At 49.1% G+C, this 21573-nt stretch overlaps 1 long non-coding RNA gene and 2 other non-coding genes across 3 annotated transcripts; all 3 read left to right on the top strand.

Annotated features, from left to right (window-relative positions):
* Positions 1-1233: 1233 nt before the first annotated feature.
* TRNAI-UAU (transfer RNA isoleucine (anticodon UAU)) lies at positions 1234-1326 on the top strand. Its single transcript is given in 2 exon segments — positions 1234-1271; positions 1291-1326. It is a non-coding gene; the product is annotated as a tRNA-Ile (tRNA).
* Positions 1327-2134: 808 nt separating this feature from the next.
* Positions 2135-2227, top strand: TRNAI-AAU (transfer RNA isoleucine (anticodon AAU)). The gene is given in 2 exon segments: positions 2135-2172; positions 2192-2227. It is a non-coding gene; the product is annotated as a tRNA-Ile (tRNA).
* A 1180-nt stretch (positions 2228-3407) lies between these two features.
* On the top strand, positions 3408-18933 carry LOC134911656 (uncharacterized). Its single transcript, XR_010176745.1, has 3 exons — positions 3408-4505; positions 6127-6180; positions 18679-18933. It is a non-coding gene; the product is annotated as an uncharacterized LOC134911656 (long non-coding RNA).
* The last annotated feature ends 2640 nt before the right edge of the window (positions 18934-21573 follow it).

The raw sequence follows: 21573 nt of genomic DNA on the forward strand, positions 1-21573 counted from the left end.
GTCATTACAGCAGTGTCTCATCACTAGAGTTGATATTTTATCCTTGCTTCAACTGTAAAACAGTCTTGCAGTGTTTAGCTTGTAAAAAATGACCACAGAAGCTAAAATATTACATTAATTATGATAACATTGCTGTTGTTGTTGTTTTTTAAACCTTTTCTATCACCGTGGACAGCTTATTCAAGTACCATCTGGCATGCATGTTCCTTTGTTGCTCATCATTCATCACCAAAAATGATTTTCTTTTTCAATTCTTATGACTGTACTGATCGTATTGAATAAAATCCACATCTAGCATAACAACTTAATGCTGAAAAGTGCTCCAGTGGCGCAATTGGTCAGCACGCGGTACTTATAAGACAGTATTTGTTGAGCAATGCCGAGGTTGTGAGTTCAAGCCTCACCTGGAGCTTCTTTGTATACTGTTTTTTTTTCCTTTTCTTATGTCATTAGTCATTGATTATAAACTGCTACCCTAATATTTAATATGATATTACAAAGGATGGAAGAAAGAATGAAAAAACACAAACATGATTGTGCATTTAAGTTGTCAGCACACATCTGCTTTGGTTCAAATGCACTGCATATCTTCCTTCAGTCAGCCAACAAAACAGCAATGGAAAAGATTAACATACTGTTGGTAAAGCAGTTGCATCAAATTGATTTTCTGCAATATAGCATGATAATCCATACTGACAGCTCTGGATAGTACCAGCACATTTCTTGCTGGACTTGGTAATGCAAAGAACACAGTAAACAGCTTCACTTTTTCCTCAAAAATAAATAATTGACTATTAAAAACCTAACAGTCTTAAATAAGAACATCAGTAAGCACCACTGGCATAATGGATAAGTCACTGCCCTCCTAAGCCAGGGGGTCCAAGTCCTATATGGGGTGGAAGTCATTACAGCAAGTGTCTCATCACTAGAGTTGATATTTTATCCTTGCTTCAACTGTAAAACAGTCTTGCAGTGTTTAGCTTGTAAAAAATGACCACAGAAGCTAAAATATGACATTAATTATGATAACATTGTTGTTGTTGTTGTTGTTGTTGTTGTTTTTTAAACCTTTTCTATCACAGTGGACAGCTTATTCAAGTGCCATCTGGCATGCATGTTCCTTTGTTGCTCATCATTCATCACCAAAAATGATTTTCTTTTTCAATTCTTATGAGTGTACTGATTGTATTGAATAAAATCCACATCTAGCATAACCAATAAATGCTGCAAAGTGCTCCAGTGGCGCAATTGGTCAGCGCGCGGTACTTATAAGACAGTTTCTGTTGAGCAATGCCGAGGTTGTGAGTTCAAGCCTCACCTGGAGCTGCTTTGTATAATGTTTTTTTTCCTTTTTTTATGTCATTAGTCATTGATTATAAACTGCTACCTTAATATTTAATATGATATTACAAAGGATGGAAGAAAGAAAGAAAAAACACAAACATGATTGTGCATTTAAGTTGTCAGCACACATATGCTTTGGTTCAAATGCACTGCATATCTTCCTTCAGTCAGCCAACAAAACAGCAATGGAAAAGATTAACATACTGTTGGTAAAGCAGTTGCATCAAATTGATCTTCTGCAATATAGCATGATAATCCATACTGACAGCTCTGGATAGTACCAGCACATTTCTTGCTGGACTTGGTAATGCAAAGAACACAGTAAACAGCTTCTCTTTTTCCTCAAAAATAAAAAATTGACTATTAAAAACCTAACAGTCTTAAATAAGAACATCAGTAAGCACCACTGGCATAATGGATAAGTCACCGCCCTCCTAAGCCAGGGGGTCCAAGTCCCATATGGGGTGGAAGTAATTACAGCAAGTGTCTCATCACTAGAGTTGATATTTTATCCTTGCTTCAACTGTAAAACAGTCTTGCAGTGTTTAGCTTGTAAAAAATGACCACAGAAGCTAAAATATGACATTAATTATGATAACATTGTTGTTGTTGTTGTTTTTTAAACCTTTTCTATCACCATAGACAGCTTATTCAAGTGCCATCTGGCATGCATGTTCCTTTGTTGCTCATCATTCATCACCAAAAATGATTTTCTTTTTCAATTCTTATGACAGTACTGATTGTATTGAATAAAATCCACATCTAGCATAACCAATGAATGCTGCAAAGTGCTCCAATGGCGCAATTGGTCAGCGCGCGGTACTAATAAGACAGTATCAGTTGAGCAATGCCGAGGTTGTGAGTTCAAGCCTTACCTGGAGCGTATTTGTATTAGAGATGAGCGGGTTCGGTTCCTCTGAATCCGAACCCGCCCGAACTTCAGGTTTTTTACACGGGTCCGAGCAGGCTCGGATCTTCCCGCCTTGCTCGGCTAACCCGAGCGCGCCCGAACATCATCATCACGCTGTCGGATTCTCGCGAGGCTCGTATTCTATCGCGAGACTCGGATTCTATATAAGGAGCCCCGCGTCGCCGCCATTTTCACACGTGCATTGAGAGTCATAGGGAGAGGACGTGGCTGGCGTCCTCTCCGTTTAGAAAAGAGAGAGACACAGTATTTTGGGGAGCATTATTAGGAGGAGTACTACTATACTGTATACTACTATACTACTTGCTGAAGTGATATTTATAGATTAGATAATAGATAGTGTGACTGTAAGTGTATTATCTGACTTGTGGGGGAGACACTGACAGTGGGGAGCAGTTAGAGTCTGAGAGCAGGACTCAGGAGTACATATAACGTACAGTGCACACTTTTGCTGCCAGAGTCAGTGCCACACTGCCATTGTTGTGACCACACTGACCACCAGTATAATAATATATTTTGTGATTGTCTGCTTAGGCCTCGTAGTACTAGTTGCAAGTTGCAACGTGACCTGAAGTGACCACCAGTTTAATAATCAATCACCACCAGTTTAATATATATTATAAGGGCACGGTCGTGCCCTTATATTAAGGCTGAATCGAACAAACGGAATTCTCCCATAGGGAACTTCAGAGATGGGGGCATGGTGTTTGAGGGGCTACACCTCAAACGTGATTAGACGTACTGAGCTGAAATTTGGCATGGACGCGTAGAATCGTCACCCGGTGCTGCATGCCAAATTTCAGGGCAAAATAATAAAAACTGAGGAATTGGGAGTAACCTAAAGTTCCAACTGTCAGTTTTTTTCTGCAACTTCCTGTATGGCTAATTGACAACGTTTTCCTATAGAGTGAATGAGGAGATTTTTGGGAAGGCATAACTCAGGGTAGAGGACAAAGAAAGACTTGGGGTTTGTTTTATTAGACAGAGTATGTCCCAGTGTAGTGCCTTTTGGGGTTGTGGTTTTTGAGAAAGTTATAGTTTTTTTTTAATTAAGTAAAATATGCCCCATTTTAAAGATAGGGCTTTTCAATTTGTTGCGCCTGCGCAGTGGCCGCCAGCAGGGGGTGTACAGAGAGTAGCTTCACTTGAGTGGAGCAATATGGCTGATCACTCCTCACATAGCCAATTTATTTTGTGATTATAAAAATAATTAGATCTATATGTATTATACAAAATGATTGGGGGGTGTTTTGGGACTGAGTGGATGCTGTCTGAGTCTTTTTTTAGCTATGGTGTCGTGTCAGTAAAAATATATTACATCCGTATTGTGCTGTGAGCGTGGCCAGGCAGTTTAGATGACGTCACTTAATTTATTCATGTGTGTGCCGCAATGCCAGATGGGGCGGCAAATTCAAATGTGCTCTTCTACTCTATGTGACTGTGTACATTGCTGCCTGGCCGGCCGCCCTGTTACTGCTGCACCTGAAGCTGCCACACAGTAGCAGCAGCACAGGACATGTGACAGGAAGACAGAGCGGGCAGCTAGTCGCCCCTGCCTGTCCCCATCACGATTGCCTCTCAGCAGTGACAACCTCGGCAGAGTGTTCCTGGACGAGGCTCCCAGCAGCGCTGTGCACTAGTGATTCATGCGCTCGCTGGGACCGGTGCAAAGACTGCAGTTCGCCGGCGGGTAGCCTGATCTGTGTAACCCGCTGGATCTGCAGTGACTGGCTTCCACTACCTGCGGAGGCATGAGAATCGGAGGTTACCAGCAGCTACTAAGGATCCTCTGTGACCCTATCTCCCGCTCTATGCTCCTCCTCTACCTGACACTCATGTGCTCCAAGAGCCGGGAGGGCACCGGCCACCTGTACCGCCCCCTGCTGATGACAGTATTTTGGGTGTGGGTGGGTTACTATGGTGCGAGTGCCGGGCAGGAGGCACAGGACACATGCCCACTGTCAGCGCTCGTCCTATGCTCCAGAGTCCTGGCCCTAGCTATAGGCAACTACCTAGGACATGGGGAAATCCTAGGGCCTGCAGAGCAGCACGGCATACTACTGTCAGTGTCAGCACAGCTGTGAAAGTGAAACTACAGAGGAGTCCGATCAGGGGGCGTGGCTACACGGGTCACTGCTGCCTTCCTGCAATGTGGGAAACTGAGGGGAGGAATGGCTCTGAGCTGCAATACTGGACATTGTGATATGCTGCCATGTAATTGTCATGTGTTAAGGTAAGGGAGGCACCATCTATAAGTGAACATGTATGTATAAGTGTGTGGCTGTGAGTATATATGTGTATAAGTGTGTGGCTGTGAGTATATATGTGTATAAGTGTGTGGCTGTGAGTATATATGTGTATAAGTGTGTGGCTGTGTGTATATATGTGTATAAGTGTGTGGCTGTGTGTATATATGGGTATAGGTGTGTGGCTGTGTGTATAGGTGTGTGGCTGTGTGCATATATGGGTATAAGTGTGTGGCTGTGTGTATATATGTGTATAAGTGTGTGGCTGTGAGTATATATGTGTATAAGTGTGTGGCTGTGTGCATATATGGGTATAAGTGTGTGGCTGTGTGTATAAGTGTGTGACTGTATATTTGTACAGCTGTGTGTGTGTGTGTGTATATATATATGTGTGTGTGTGTATAAATGTACGGCTGTGTGCATATATGGGTATAGGTATAAGCGGATGTATGATTGCGTCAGAGTACGGATGTATAAGTGCACCAGCGTGCGGCAGTATGAGAGCGTCAGCGTGCGGCAGTATGAGAGCGTCAGCGTGCGGACGTATGAGAGCGTCAGCGTGCGGACGTATGAGAGCGTCAGCGTGCGGACGTATGAGAGCGTCAGCGTGCGGACGTCTGAGAGCGTCAGCGTGCGGACGTCGAGAGCGTCAGCGCGCGGACGTCTGAGAGCGTCAGCGCGCGGACGTCTGAGAGCGTCAGCGCGCGGACGTATGTGCGGTGAGCGGACGTATGAGAGCGTCAGTGAGCGGACGTATGGGAGCGTCAGTGTGCGGACGTATGAGAGCGTCAGTGTGCGGATGTATGAATGTAAGAGCATCAGCGTGCGGTTGTTTGAGAGCGTCAGCGTGTGGATGTATGAGAGCGTCAACGTACGGATGTATGAGAGCGTCAACGTACGGATGTATGAGAGCGTCAACGTACGGATGTATGAGAGCGTCAGCGTGCGGATGTATGAGAGCGTCAGCGTGCGGATGTATGAGAGCGTCAGCGTGCGGATGTATGAAAGCGTCAGCGTGCGGATGTATGAGAGCGTCAGCGTGCGGATGCATGAGAGCGTCAGCGTGCGGATGCATGAGAGCGTCAGCGTGCGGATGCATGAGAGCGTCGGCGTGCGGATGCATGAGAGCGTCGGCGTGCGGATGCATGAGAGCGTCAGCGTGCGGATGTATGAGAGCGTCAGCGTGCGGATGTATGAGAGCGTCAGCGTGCGGATGTATGAGAGAGTCAGCGTACGGATGTATGAGAGAGTCAGTGTACGGATGTATGAGAACGTCAGTGTGTGGATGTATGAGAGATGCAGTGTACGGATGTATGAGAGATGCAGTGTACGGATGTATGAGAGCGGCAGTGTACGGGTGTAGGGATGTACAGCAGCGCCGTAACTACGTGTGTGCCATTGGTAGTAAGCGCCGCTGCAGCAGTCCCCTCTCCTTCAGCATTGGCTGCCCGGCGCTGCTGTGAATGCTGGGATGCGCTTCCCTCATCCCAGCATTCACAGCAGCGGCCAGCCAATACGGAAGGAGAGGGGACTGCTGCAGCGGTCTACTACCAATTACATAGCGCTGCAGCGGCTCCTGTCCCCCTCCCTCCTCCTCCTTCTTCCCAGCAGCTGCCCGGGATCTGCCACCACGAGGAGCCTGACTGCCAGCGAGGAGAGATGGTAAGTATTTCTCTCTCTCTCTCTCTCTCTCTCTCTAATATGTCCTAGAGGATGCTGAGGACTCCAAAAGGACCATGGGGTATAGACGGGATCCGCAGGAGACATGGGCACTTTAAGACTTTAAATGGGTGTGAACTGGCTCCTCCCTCTATGCCTCAGTTAGATTCTGTGCCCAGAGAGACTGGACACACACTAGGGGAACTCTACAGAGTTTCTCTAGAAAAGACTTTTGTTAGGTTTATTATTTTCAGGGAGCACTATTGGCAACAGGCTCCCTGCATCGTGGAGCCGCGCCGCTGTCCCCCTCACAGAGCCTGAAGAAAGAAGCCGGGTGAGTAACATAAGCAAAGAAGACTTCAGTGAAGGCGGCAGAAGACTTCAGATCTTCGGAGGTATCACGCAGCGGTCACGCTGCACGCCATTCCTCCCACACACAAGCGGCACTAAATGGGTGCAGGGCGCAGGGGGGGCGCCCTGGGCAGCAATTAAACCTCTTTTAAGGACAGGCACAGCAGTATACAGTGCATAGGCACTGTATACAGACCCCCGCCAGTATAAATAAAAGGGGGACACTAGCGCGCCATTTAGGGGGCGGGGCTTCGTCCTCCAGCTCTAATCAGCGCCATTTTCTCTTCACAGCAAGCTGGTCATGGCCCTTCACTTCTGTCACAAGTAACAGGGTGCAAAAACAGGGGCGGTGCACAGCAAATTTGGTGTTGTATATATTTATATATAAAAGTGCTGCTAGGTCTGGGACATTGTATATTCCTTCAGACCGGGTGAGGCGCTGGTCGTCAGCTGGCATACTTTCTCTCTGAAGGACCTTACTGTGGGTCTGTCCCCTATAGCCCAGTGTGTTAGTGGGTGTCGGTACGTGTGTGTCGACATGTCTGAGGCTGAATGCTCTTCCCAGGAGGAAGCTGGTGTGGGGGCGGAACAGAATGTGGGAGTAAATCTGTCCGCACCGCCGACTGCTGATTGGGTAGATATCTGGAGTGTCTTAAATGCATGTGTGGCTTTGTTGCATAAAAGATTAGACAAATCTGAGTCTCAGAACCAAGCATGGAGACAATCAATGGGAGATGTTTTGTCACAAACTCAGACCCCCTCGGGGTCACAGAAATGTTCGTTTACCCAGATAGCAGACACAGATACAGCCACGGATTCGGACTCCAGTGTCGACTATAGTGATGTCAAATTGAATCCTAAACTGGCTAAGAGCATTCAGTACATGATTGTGGCAATAAGGGACGTATTACATATCCCTGAGACAAGGGTCTGTATGTATAAGGGAAAGAAACCTGAGGTAACATTTCCTCCCTCTCATGAACTGAATACTCTTTTTGAAAGGGCTTGGGAAAATCCTGATAAAAAGTTACTGATTCCCAAGAGAATTTCTATGGCATATACTTTTCCCTCTGAGGATAGGGTAAGGTGGGAATCCTCACCCACGGTGGACAAAGCTCTAGCACGGTTGTCCAAGAAGGTGGTGCTACCGTCCCCTGACACTGCAGTCCTAAAGGATCCTGCGGATCGTAAGCAGGAAACTACCTTGAAATCTATTTATGTCACTATGGGTATGCTGCTCAGGCCGGCCGTGGCATCGGCATGGGTGAGTAGCGCTATTGAAAAGTGGGCAGATACCTTGTCATCTGAAATAGACACCATGGATAGGGATAGCGTGCATTTGAAGCTGGGTCATATTAGGGACGCAGCAGTCTATTTAAAGGAGGCTGCGAGAGATATTGGCCTCTTGGGATCAAGGGCCAATGCCATGGCAATCTCAGCTAGGAGAGCGTTGTGGACTCATCAATGGAATGGTGATGCTGACTCTAAAAAGGCTATGTAGGCTCTGCCCTATAAAGGTGGCGTTTTGTTTGGTGAAGGCCTCGCGGACCTGGTATCTACAGCTACTGCGGGTAAGTCATCTTTTCTACCTTTTGTCCCTCCACAGCAAAAGAAAACGCCTCAGTATCAGATGCAGTCCTTTCGGTCTAATAAATTCAAAAAAGGACGAGGGTCCTCCTTCCTTGCCGCTAGAGGTAAGGGAAGGGGAAAAAGATCGCCGGCTGTGGCAAGCCCCCAGGAGAAGAAGTCCTCCCTGGCTTCTACCAAGTCCACCGCATGACGCTGGGGATTCGCTGCGGGAGTCCGCACCAGTGGGGGCACGTCTTCAGCTCTTCAGTCGGATCTGGGCTCAATCAGGCATGGATCCTTGGGTGCTGGAAATTGTGACCCAAGGGTACAAACTGGAGTTTCAAGACGGGCCCCCTCACCGATTTTTCAAATCGGTCTTGCCAGCTTCTCTTCTGGAAAGGGAAGTAGTGTGCGCTGCAATACAAAAGCTATGTCAACAACAAGTCATTGTCGCGGTACCCCCGTCACAACGGGGAGAAGGGTTTTATTCACGCCTGTTCGTGGTCCCAAAGCCGGATGGCTCGGTCAGACCGATTCTGAACTTAAAATCCCTCAATCTGTATTTGAAAGATTCAAATTCAAAATGGAATCTCTCCGAGCAGTGATATCCAGTCTGGAAGGGGGGATTTTATGGTGTCAGTCGATGTTTACCTACATGTCCACATATATACTCCACATCAATCTTACCTGAGGTTTGCTGTTCAGGATTGTCATTACCAATTTCAGACGTTGCCGTTTGGGCTTTCCATGGCTCCGAGGATTTTCACTAAAGTAATGGCGGAAATGATGGTGCTCCTGCGAAAGCACGGTGTCACAATTATCCCGTACTTGGACGATCTCCTGATAAAGGCGAGATCAAAGGAGCAGTTACTAAGAAACGTTGCGCTCTCCCTGACAGTGCTGCAACAACATGGTTGGCTCCTGAATTTGCCAAAGTCACAGTTGGTTCCGACAACACGGATGTCATTCTTGGGCATGATTCTGGACACGGACCTGCAGAGAGTTTTTCTCCCGGTGGAAAAAGCTCTGGAAATCCAGAACATGGTCAAAGGGATTCTGAAACCGGCAAGAGTGTCGATTCATCAATGTACTCAGGTGCTGGGGAAGATGGTGGCGGCCTACGAGGCCATTCCGTTTGGCAGTTCCATGCCAGGGTGTTTCAGTGGAACCTGTTGGACCTGTTGGACAAGTGGTTCGGGTCTCACCTGCACATGCACTGGAAAACAAGCCTATCTTCCAGGAACAGAGTTTCTCTCCTGTGGTGGCTCCAAAGTTCTCACCTCCTAGGGGGACGCAGGTTCGGGATCCAGGATTGGATCCTGGTGACCACGGATGCAAGTCTCCGAGGCTGGGGAGCGGTCACACAGAGGGAAATTTTCCATGGAAAATGGTCAAGCCAGGAAGCTTGTCTGCACATAAACATTCTGGAATTAAGAGCCATCTACAACGGCCTTCTACAAGCGGAACATCTCCTGTTGGACAACATAACAGCAGTGGCGTACATAAACCACCAAGGCGGAACAAGAAGCAGAGCAGCGATGGCGGAGGCCACAAGAGTTCTCCGCTGGGCGGAAAAACATACAGGCGCTCTCTCGGCGGTCTTCATTCGAGGCGTGGACAACTGGAAAGCAGATTTCCTCAGCAGACACGATCTCCATCTGGAGAGTGGGGTCTTCATCAAGAGGTCTTTGCAGAAGTGACAAGTCATTGGGGAATTCCTCAAATAGACATGATGGCGTCTCGCCTCAACAAGAAACTTCAGAGATATTGTTCCAGGTTGAGGGACCCTTAAGCCAGTGCGGTGGACGCCCTGGTGACGCCCTGGGTGTTTCAGTCGGTCTATGTGTTTCCTCCACTACCACTCATTCCAAAGGTGATAAGCCTCATAAGAAGAACAGGGGTTCAGGCGATACTCTTTGTTCCAGATTGGCCACGGAGGGCCTGGTATCCGGATCTTCAGGAACTGCTCATAGCAGATCCCTGGCCTCTTCCTCTAAGAGAGGATCTGTTACAGCAAGGGCCGGTTGCGTTTGACGGCATGGCGGTTGAACGCCAGATCTTAGCCCGGAAGGGTATTCCCGGTGAAGACATCCCTACACTGCTTAAATCAAGAAAGGAGGTAACGACGAAGAATTATCACTGTATTTGGAGAAAATACGTGTCTTGGTGTGAAGCCAAGAAGGCTCTTACGGAAGAATTTTAGCTGGGTCGTTTTCTACATTTTTTGCAGGCCAGTGTGGATGCGGGCCTAAAGTTGGGCTCCATTAAAGTCCATATTTCGGCCTTATCGATTTCCTTTCAAAAAGAATTGGCCTCCCTTCCGGAAGTTCAGACTTTCGTGAAGGGTGTGCTGCACATCCAACCTCCATTTGTGCCCCCGGTGGCACCATGGGACCTTAACGTGGTGTTGCAGTTCCTTATGTCACATTGGTTTGAACCTTTACAGAAGGTTGAGTTAAAATTCCTCACTTGGAAAGTGGTCATGCTATTGGCCTTGGCATCCGCAAGAATTAGTGGCCTTGTCTCACAAGAGTCCCTATTTGATCTGCCATGTGGATAGAGCGGAATTACGAACTCGTCAACAATTTCTACCAAAGGTGGTTTCTTCATTTCACATGTACCAACCTATTGTGGTGCTTGTGGCTACTGAAGCTTTGGCTGATTCAAATTCTCTCGATGTAGTCAGAGCTTTGAAGATTTATGTCGCCAGAATAGCTCGTATTAGGAAAACAGAGGCACTGTTTGTCCTGTATGCTCCCAACAAGATTGGGGCTCCTGCTTCTAAACAGACTATTGCACGTTGGATATGTAATACGATTCAGCATGCGCATTCTATGGCTGGATTGCCGTTACCGAAATCGGTGAAGGGCCATCGGTGAAGTGACAGAACGGGACCCGGGAACGGAGGAGACCGGCTGCTGCAGGAGAAGCGCGCGGACTGAAGGAGAAGGAAGACGCGGCGGACTGAAGGAGACGGAGGACGCGGACACAGAGGACCAGGCCTGAGGTTGTGGAAGGAAGAGACGCGGTCACCGGCGGCAGGTAGTTACCTGCCCCCGGCGGTAAGTGTAAAACACACAGCCTATGACCACACAACCCAGAGCCGCACATAAGAGGGGACTGACAGGCGGGACGCCGCACTAGTCATACCCCAAACATTCAAATAGGACGCAGTTCAGAGGGCACATAGGCATCCACCACACCTATGGTAAAGGTGACCCACAGGGTACACCTGACATTTACCTGAGCTGGGGTCCAATCGGTATACCAATAGGAAGGTATACCTTGCAAAGGGTAGTCTGCAGGACACACCTGACAGTGGTGAAGGAACTGTGGGACAAGGACCAAACACAATATTGAAATTAGGATGCTGACCTAATCATATCTAATTTACAAATAAAGAGTTCAGATAGAAACCATATCAGATTGATCATTGGTGCAAAACCTACAATCAGGCGCAAACAGTCAACACAATCACTTATCCAAGTACCACTCCCATCCCGCAATACCCTATATTCCCATTTTTCCCTTATATCCCCCCCAGAGCGCGCTGACCATGCCAAATCATACCAGAAAGGTGGGCTCATCTTGGGCGGCTGCCCGAGGGGTCTCGGCGTTATAGCTTTGCCGAGTAGCTACTTGGTCGGGTTCAAACACTTTTGCAAAATTCTACAAGTTTGATACCCTGGCTGATGAGGACCTCATGTTTGCTCAATCGGTGCTGCAGAGTCATCCGCACTCTCCCGCCCGTTCTGGAGCTTTGGTATAATCCCCATGGTCCTTTTGGAGTCCCCAACATCCTCTAGGACATAGGAGAAAATAGGATTTTAATACCTACCGGTAAATCCTTTTCTCTTAGTCCATAGAGCATGCTGGGCGCCCGTCCCAGTGCGGACTTTGGGGGTCATTCCGAGTTGATCGCTCGTTGTTTTTTTCCGCAACGGAGCGATCAGTCGCTAACGCGCATGCACAATGTCCGCAGTGCGACTGCGCCAAGTAATTTTGCTATGCAGTTAGGTATTTTACTCACGGCATTACGAGGATTTTTCTTCGTTCTGATGATTGGAGTGTGATTGACAGGAAGTGGGTGTTACTGGGCGGAAACTGAGCGTTTTATGGGTGTGTGTGAAAAAACGCTGACGTATTTTTTAAAAACGCGGGAGTGGCTGGAGAAACGGGGGAGTGCCTGGGTGAACGCTGGGCGTATTTGTGACGTCAAACAGGTACGATACTGACTGAACTGATCGCAATGGCAGAGTAAGTCTCGAGCTACTCAGAAACTGCTAAGAAGTGTGCTAATCGCAATATTGCGAATCCGTCGTTCGCAATTCTAAGAAGCTAAGATTCACTCCCAGTAGGCGGCGGCTTAGCGTGTGTAATGCTGCTAAAAGCAGCTTGCGAGCGTACAACTCGGAATGACCTCCACTATCTGCAGTTCTTGCTATAGTTATTGCTTATGTTACACAAAAGTTCTGTTTCAGTTGTGATCAGCCTGTTGCTGATTTTGGTTCATTCCGTTAACTGGTATTTGGTTAAAAGCCATGTTGTACGGTGTGTTGTGGTGTGAGCTGGTATGTATCTCACCCTTAGTTAACAAAAATCCGTTTCCTCAAAATGTCCGTCTCCCTGGGCACAGTTCCTATAACTGAGGTCTGGAGGAGGAGCATAGAGGGAGGAGCCAGTTCACACCCATTTGAAGTCTTAAAGTGCCCATGTCTCCTGCGGATCCCGTCTATACCCCATGGTCCTTTTGGAGTTCCCAGCATCCTCTACGGACTAAGAGAAAAGGATTTACCGGTAGGTATTAAAATCCATTTCTCTAACGTCCTAAGTGGATCTGGGGACTTCGTAAGGACAATGGGGAATAGACGGGCTCCGCAGGAGATAGGGCACTCTAGAAAAGAATTAGGTCTACTGGTGTGCACTGGCTCCTCCCTCTATGTCCCTCCTCCAGACCTCAGTTAGAATCTGTGCCCGAACGAGAAGGGTGCACCTTAGTGAGCTCTCCAGAGCTTGCTGAGAAAGAAAAGTATTTTGTTAGGTTTTTTATTTTCAGAGAGCTTCTGCTGGCAACAGACTTTCTGCTACGTGGGACTGAGGGGAGAGAAGCAAACCTTACCAACTGCGGGATATGTTGCGCTTCTTAGGCTACTGGACACCATTAGCTCCAGAGGGATCGAACACAGGTACTAACCATTGGCGGTCCGATCCCAGAGCCACGCCGCCGTCCCCGTCGCAGAGCCAGAAGCAAGAAGCACGGCGTAGATGAAGAAATCGGCGGCAGAAGACTTCAGTCTTCAAACAAGGTAGCGCACAGCACTGCAGCTGTGCGCCATTGCTCCCACAGCACACCACACACTCCGGTCACTGTAGGGTGCAGGGCGCAGGGGGGGGCGCCCTGGGCAGCAATAAGGTACCTTTGGCAAAAGTAAGCAGACATACAGGTAGGCACTGTATGTCTGCATGAGCCCCCGCCATTTTTTTCACACAAAATCGCGGGACAGAAAGCCACCAAGAAGGGGGCGGGGCTTCTTCCTCAGCACTCACCAGCGTAATTTTCTCTTCACAGCTCCGCTGGAAGGAAGCTCCCCAGACTCTCCCCTGCAGAATCACGGTTGAGGGGTGAAAAAAGAGGGGGGGGCACATAAATTTAGGCGCAAAACAGATAATACAGCAGCTACTGGGTAAACACTGAGTTACTGTGTTTTTTCCTGGGTCATATAGCGCTGGGGTGTGTGCTGGCAAACTCTCTCTCTGTCTCTCCGAGGGGCCTGGTGGGGGAATTGTCTTCAAAAGAGCTTCCTCTGTGTGTATGGTGTGTCGGTACGCGTGTGTCGACATGTTTGACGAGGAAGGCTATGTGGAGGCGGAGCGGGAGGAAATGAGTGTGGTGTCGCCGCAGCCGGTGCCGACACTGGATTCGATGGATATGTGGAAGGTTTTAAATGAGAATGTTAATTCCTTACATAAAAGGCTAGATAAAGCAGAAGCCTTGGGACAGTCTGATCTTGCTACGCAGGGGCCGTCAGGGTCTCAAAAGCGTCCACTATCCCAGGTTGTTGACACAGATATCGACACGGAGTCTGACTCTAGCGTCGATGATGAGGAGGCCAGATTACAACCTAAAATGGCCAAAGCTATAAGATATATGATTATAGCTATGAAGGAGGTGTTACACATCTCTGAGGAAAGCCCTGTCCCTGAGAAGAGAGATAATATGTTTGGGGAAAAGAGACAAGTGGTGACCTTTCCCCCGTCTCATGAATTAAATGAGTTATGTGAGAAATCGTGGGAATCACCAGATAAGAAACTGCTGATCCCCAAAAGGATGCTAATGGCGTACCCCTTCCCGCCATCGGACAGGTTACGCTGGGAATCCGCCCCGAGGGTAGACAAAGCGTTGACACGCTTGTCTAAACAGGTGGCGCTACCGTCACAGGATACGGCAGCCTTAAAAGATCCTGCAGATAGAAAGCAGGAAGCTATCCTAAGGTCCATATACACACATTCGGGTACCGTGCTTAGACCGGCCATTGCGTCGGCATGGATGTGTAGTGCTGTAGCAGCATGGGCAGATATGTTATCTGAAGAGATGGAAACCCTGGACAAGGATACTATATTACTGACACTGGGGCATATAAAAGACACTGTCCTGTATATGAGGGATGCTCAGAGGGACATTGCCATGCTGAGCTCTAGGATAAATGCTATGTCGATTTCAGCCAGAAGGGGCCTGTGGACTCGACAATGGACAGGTGATGCCGACTCTAAGCGGCACATGGAGGTTTTGCCTTACAAGGGTGTGGAATTATTTGGGGAAGGTCTGTCGGACTTAGTGGCCACAGCTACGGCTGGAAAGTCAAATTTTCTACCATTTATTCCATCACAACCTAAGAAAGCATCGTATTATCAAATGCAGTCCTTTCGTTCACAGAAGGGTAAGAAAGTCCGAGGTGCGTCCTTTCTTGCCAGAGGCAAGGGTAGAGGAAGGAAGCTGCATAACACAGCTAGTTCCCAGGAACAGAAGTCCTCCCCGGCTTCAACTAAGTACACCGCATGACGCTGGGGCTCCACAGGTGGAGCCAGGGTCGGTGGGGGCGCGTCTCCGAAATTTCAGCCACCAGTGGGTTCGCTCACAGGCGGATCCCTGGGTTATACAGATAGTATCCCAGGGGTACAGGCTGGAACTTGAAGAGATACCCCTCGCCGCTTCCTCAAATCGGGTCTGCCAACGTCCCCCATAGAAAGGGAGTTGGTGGTAACTGCGATTCACAAATTGTATCTCCAGCAGGTGGTGGTGGAGGTCCCCCCCCCCCCTTCAACGGGGGAGAGGGTATTATTCCACAATGTTTGTGGTACCGAAACCGGACGGTTTGGTCAGGCCCATTTTGAACTTAAAATCCCTGAACGTTTACCTGAAAAGGTTCAAGTTCAAGATGGAATCGCTGAGAGCAGTCATTGCGAGCCTGGAAGAAGGGGATTTTATGGTGTCGCTGGACATAAAGGATGCTTACCTGCATGTCCCGATTTATCCACCTCATCAGGAATACCTCAGGTTGGTTGTACAGGATTGTCACTACCAATTCCAGACGTTGTCGTTTGGTCTCTCCATGGCACCGAGAATATTTACCACGGTAATGGCAGAAATGATGGTGATCCTGCGAAAGCAAGGAATCACAATTATCCCGTACTTGGACGATCTCCTTATAAAGGCGAGGTCCAGCGAACAGTTGCTGATCAGTGTAGCACGCTCTCAGGAGGTGTTACAGCAACACGGCTGGGTTCTGAATATCCCAAAGTCGCAGTTGATCCCTACGACTCGTCTGCCCTTCCTGGGCATGATTCTGGACACAGACCAGAAGAGGGTTTATCTCCCGACTGAGAAGGCTCAGGAGCTCATGACCTTAGTCAGAGACTTATTAAAACAAAGACAGGTGTCAGTGCATCAATGCACGCGAGTCCTTGGAAAGATGGTGGCATCATACGAGGCCATTCCCTTCGGCAGGTTCCATGCGAGGACCTTTCAATGGGATCTGTTGAACAAGTGGTCCGGATCACATCTACAGATGCAGCGGCTGATCACCCTATCCCCCAGGGCAAGGGTGTCTCTGCTGTGGTGGCTGCAGAGTGCTCACCTTCTCGAGGGCCGAAGATTCGGCATTCAGGACTGGGTCCTTGTGTCCACGGATGCGAGCCTCCGAGGGTGGGGAGCAGTCACGCAGGGAAGAAATTTCCAAGGCCTGTGGTCAAGTCAGTAGACTTGTCTGCCCATAAACATCCTGGAAATAAGGGCCATATACAACGCCCTAAGTCAGGCAGTAAACCTGCTTCGAGACAAATCGGTGCTGATTCAATCAGACATCACCGCAGTGGCTCATGTAAACCGTCAAGGCGGCACAAGGAGCAGGGTGGCGATGACAGAAGCCACCAGGATTCTTCGTTGGGAGGAGAATCATGTAAGAGCACTGTCAGCAGTGTTTATCCCGGGAGTGGACAACTGGGAAGCAGACTTCCTCAGCAGGCACGACCTCCACCCCGGAGAATGGGTACTTCATCCAGAAGTCTTCACACAGGTGTCAGACCGGTGGGAACTGCCACAAGTGGACATGATGGCGTCCCGTCTAAACAAAAAGTTACAGCGGTATTGCGCCAGGTCAAGGGACCCTCAGGCGATAGCTGTGGACGCACTAGTGACACCGTTTGTGTTCCAGTCGGTTTATGTGTTTCCCCCTCTTCCTCTCATACCCAAGGTACAGAGAATCATAAGAAGAAGAGGAGTGAGAACAATTCTCATTGTTCCGGATTGGCCAAGAAGAGTTTGGTATCCGGATCTGCAAGAAATGCTCACAGAGAACCCATGTTCTCTGCCCTTAAGACAGGATCTGTTACAACAGGGGCCCTGTCTGTTCCAAGACTTACCGTGGCTGCGTTTGACGGAATGGCGGTTGAACGCCGGATCCTAGCAGAAAAGGGGATTCCGGATGAGGTTATTCCTACGCTTATAAAGGCTCGGAAGGTTGTAACGTCTAAGCATTATCACCGTATATGGCGAAAATATGTTGCTTGGTGTGAAGCCCGGAGGGCTCCTACAGAGGAATTCCAGCTGGGCCGGTTCCTTCATTTCCTACAATCCGGAGTGTCTTTGGGCCTAAAATTGGGATCCATTAAGGTCCAGATTTCGGCCCTATCCATTTTCTTTCAAAAAGAACTGGCAGCTCTTCCTGAAGTTCAGACCTTTGTGAAGGGAGTGCTGCATATACAGCCCCCGTTTGTGCCTCCAGTGGCACCTTGGGATCTTAACGTGGTGTTGGGTTTCCTAAAATCACACTGGTTTGAACCACTAAAAACTGTGGAGTTAAAATATCTCACGTGGAAGGTGGTTATGCAGCTGGCTCTGGCCTCAGCCAGGCATGTGTCGGAATTGGCGGCTTTGTCACATAAAAGCCCCTATCTGGTTTTTCATATGGACAGGGCAGAATTGCGGACCCGTCCACAATTTCTGCCCAAGGTGGTGTCATCATTTCATATGAACCAACCTATTGTGGTGCCTGTGGCTACAGGGGACTTGGAGGATTCCGAGTTACTAGATGTAGTGCGGGCTTTGAAGATTTATGTGACCAGAACGGCCAAGGTCAGGAAAATGGAGTCGCTGTTTATCCTGTATGCATCCAATAAGTTGGGTGCTCCTGCTTCAAAGCAGACTATTGCTCGCTGGATCTGTAACACGATTCAGCAGGCTCATTCTGCGGCTGGATTGCCGCCTCCGAAATCAGTAAAGGCCCATTCCACAAGTAAGGTGGGCTTCTTCTTGGGCGGCTGCCCGAGGGGTCTTGGCATTACAACTTTACCGAGCAGCTACTTGGTCGGGATCAAACACATTTGCAAAGTTCTACAGGTTTGATACCCTAGCTGAGGAGGACCTTGAGTTTGCTCATTCGGTGCTGCAGAGTCATCCGCACTCTCCCGCCCGTTTGGGTGCTTTGGTATAATCCACATGGTCCTTACGGAGTCCCCAGCATCCACTTAGAACATTAGAGAAAAGAAGAATCTATTTCTCGTAGTCCGTAGTGGATGTTGGGCGCCCGTCCCAAGTGCGGACTTCTTCTGCAATACTGTATATAGTTATTGCTTAACAAAGGGTTATGTTATGTTACATCAGGTTATCTGATGTTTTGTATTGTTCATACTGTTAACTGGGTTTGGTTATCACAAGTTATACGGTGTGATTGGTGTGGCTGGTATGAGTCTTACCCTGGATTCCAAAATCCTTTCCTTGTAATGTTAGCTTGTCCGGGCACAGTTTCCTTAACTGAGGTCTGGAGGATGGACATAGAGGGAGGAGCCAGTGAACACCAGTAGACCTAATTCTTTTCTAGAGTGCCCTATCTCCTGCGGAGCCAGTCTATTCCCTATGGTCCTTACGGGGTCCCCAGCATCCACTACGGACTACGAGAAATAGATTTACCGGTGAGTAAAATCTTATTTTTTGCTATGTGTGTTTAGCTGTTTGTGTGTTTTGTCATATGTGTGTATGTATGTTTTGCTATATGTTTGTCTTTTACTATGTGAGTGTATATACAGGGCCGGCCTGACCATTACATCGCGGAGAGTACCATATGTGGAGGGTGCTGCTGCTGCCTTCTCATGTCCTCCCGAGGTGTGCTCGCACACCTGCTGCACTGCTTAAAGAGAGAGCCTGGATCACAGGGTGAGGTGAGTGGGGAGCCAGGGAGGGAAACCACTGGGACAGGGTCGCACACTGCGGACGCCATCTTTCTGCACCTCTGCCTTAGTCACTCTATACCTGTCACCCACTATCTCCCTGTCAGCCCTGTCTCAGTCAAAGTATAGATAGCGTGGCGAGCCACCGTGCCCGCAGCATGGCAAGCCCGCAAGAGGCTCATTTGCGCTTGCCCAGCTGTCGGTATGCCGGCGGTCGGGATTCCGGCGCCGGTATGCTGGTCGACGGGAGCCCGGCCGCCAGCATACCCTGCTACACCCGGGCAAGCGCAAATGAGCCCTTTGTGGGCTCGCCACGCTGCACGCACGGTGGCTCGCCATGCTATCTATACTTTCTCCAGGGCGCTCATGGACCCCCAAGAGGGAGAAAAGATGTCGGTATGCCGGCGGTCGGGATTCCGGCGCCAGTATGTTGATCGTTAGGAGTCCGGCCACCGGCAAACAGAAGACCACCCCAGTCACCCACTGTCTCCCTGTCACCCCTGCCTCAGTCACCCACTATCTCCTTGTCTCTCCTGCCTCAGTCACCCACTATTTCCCTGTCATCCCTGCCTCAGTCACCCACTATTGCCCTGTCGCCCCTGCCTCAGTCACCAACTCTACCTGTCACCCCTGTCTCAGTCACCCACTATCTCTCTGTCATACCGGCCTCAGTCATCTACTCTTTACTTGTCACCCCTGCCTCAGTCACCCACTATGTTCATGTCACCCCTGCCTCAGTCACCCTTTATGTCCATGTCACCCCTGCCTCAGTCACCCACTATGTCCATGTCACCCCTGCCTCAGTCACCCACTATGTCCATGTCACCCCTGCCTCAGTCACCCTTTATGTCCATGTCACCCCTGCCTCAGTCACCCACTATGTCCATGTCACCCCTGCCTCAGTCACCCACTATGTCCATGTCACTCCTGCCTCAGTCACCCACTATCTCCCTGTCACCCCTGCCTCAGTCACCCACTCTCACCCTGCCTCAGTCACCAACTCTACCTGTCACCCCTGTTCAGTCACCAACTCTACCTGTCACCCCTGCCTCAGTCACCCACTATCTCCCTGTCCCCCTGGCCTCAGTCATATACTCTCTACTTGTCACCCCTGCCTCAGTCACCCACTATCTCCCTGTCACCCCTGCCTCAGTCACCCACTCTCACCCTGCCTCAGTCACCAACTCTACCTGTCACCCCTGTTCAGTCACCAACTCTACCTGTCACCCCTGCCTCAGTCACCCACTATCTCCCTGTCCCCCTGGCCTCAGTCACCCACTATCTCCCTGTCACCCCTGCCTCAGTCATCTACTCTCTACTTGTCACCCCTGCCTCAGTCACCCACTATGTCCATGTCACCCCTGCCTCAGTCACCCACTATCTCCCTGTCAGCTCTGCCTCAGTCATCCACTATCTCCCTGTCACCCCTGCCTCAGTCATCTACTCTCTACTTGTCATCCCGGCCTCAGTCACCCACTATCTCCCTGTCACCCCTGCTTCAGTCACCCACTATCTCCCTGTAACCCCTGCCTCACCAGTCACCCACTATCTCCCTGTCACCCCTGCCTCAGTCACCCACTATCTACCAGTCACTCCTACCTTACTCGCACACTATCTCCCTGTCACCCCTGCTTCAGTCACCCACTATCTCCTTGTCACCCACTATCTCCCTGTCACCCCTGCCTCAGTCACCAACTCTACCTGTCACTCCTGCCTCAGTCATCTACTCTCTACTTGTCACCCCTGCCTCAGTCACCCACTATGTTCATGTCACCCCTGCCTCAGTCACCCACTATCTACCTGTCACTCTTGCCTTACTTGCATACTATCTCCCTGTCTCCCCTACTTCAGTCACCCACTTACAGTTTTTTTTGTGGTTCATGCGATCCCTAATTTTAGTAAGGGAGAGGGGCCCAATGCATATTGTTGCACCTGGGCCCACTATTCTCTAATTCCGCCACTTCCTTTGTCTGTCTATGTCTCTCTCGTTGGCCCTGGTATCTCTGTCTCTCTCGCTGCCCCTGGTCTGTCTGTCTCTCTCTTGCTGCCCCTGGTCTTTCTCTCTCTCTCTCATGCTGCCCGTTGTCTGTGTCTCTTTCGCTGTTCCGCCATTGTGGAAATGTAAAAGCTGCATAATGCTGTGCTCCAGGCAAGGGGCGTGTGCTCATTAAAATGGGCATGACCTCACCAGAAAAGACTACCTTACACCCCAGTTTTTGGCCCTGCACCAACAGACCTTGTCCACCACAGGGAAAAAAAATTTTTCACCATATTAAGCCCCACACTGCACCATATGCCCCACACTTTAATGCTCGTGATACATTATGCCCTACAGTAAAGCTTCTACACGCTGGGTGTCATGCTTGTTCCCTGGGGTTTCTTAGGCTTGCTGTCTTGCTCATTGCCAGGGATTTCATGCTCTGGGACAGGTGTCATACTCATTTCAGGGGTTTGTAATGCTTGTGGCCAGGGGAAATGCTTGTTGCCAGGGGTGTGTTATTGTTAAACATTTAAAAAAAATCAAATGTTTATTCTTACAGTGAAATTTTACATTTCTGAATTACAAAAAATAAATTGAAAAAAAGCTATGAAATTCCATAGACAAAAAACCTTACGGTTTCACAGGTCCCATTAAGGCTTCTTACACATGATCTGGCATTTCAGAAACCTGTTGTGACTCTTCCACTCAAACTCCAAAAAGCAATGAAATTCCGATTATTAAGGCTGACGCCTTAATGGACGTGTTCCTTGCGC

Source organism: Pseudophryne corroboree, chromosome 4, assembly GCF_028390025.1.
Source record: "Pseudophryne corroboree isolate aPseCor3 chromosome 4, aPseCor3.hap2, whole genome shotgun sequence".
NCBI lineage: Eukaryota > Metazoa > Chordata > Amphibia > Anura > Myobatrachidae > Pseudophryne > Pseudophryne corroboree.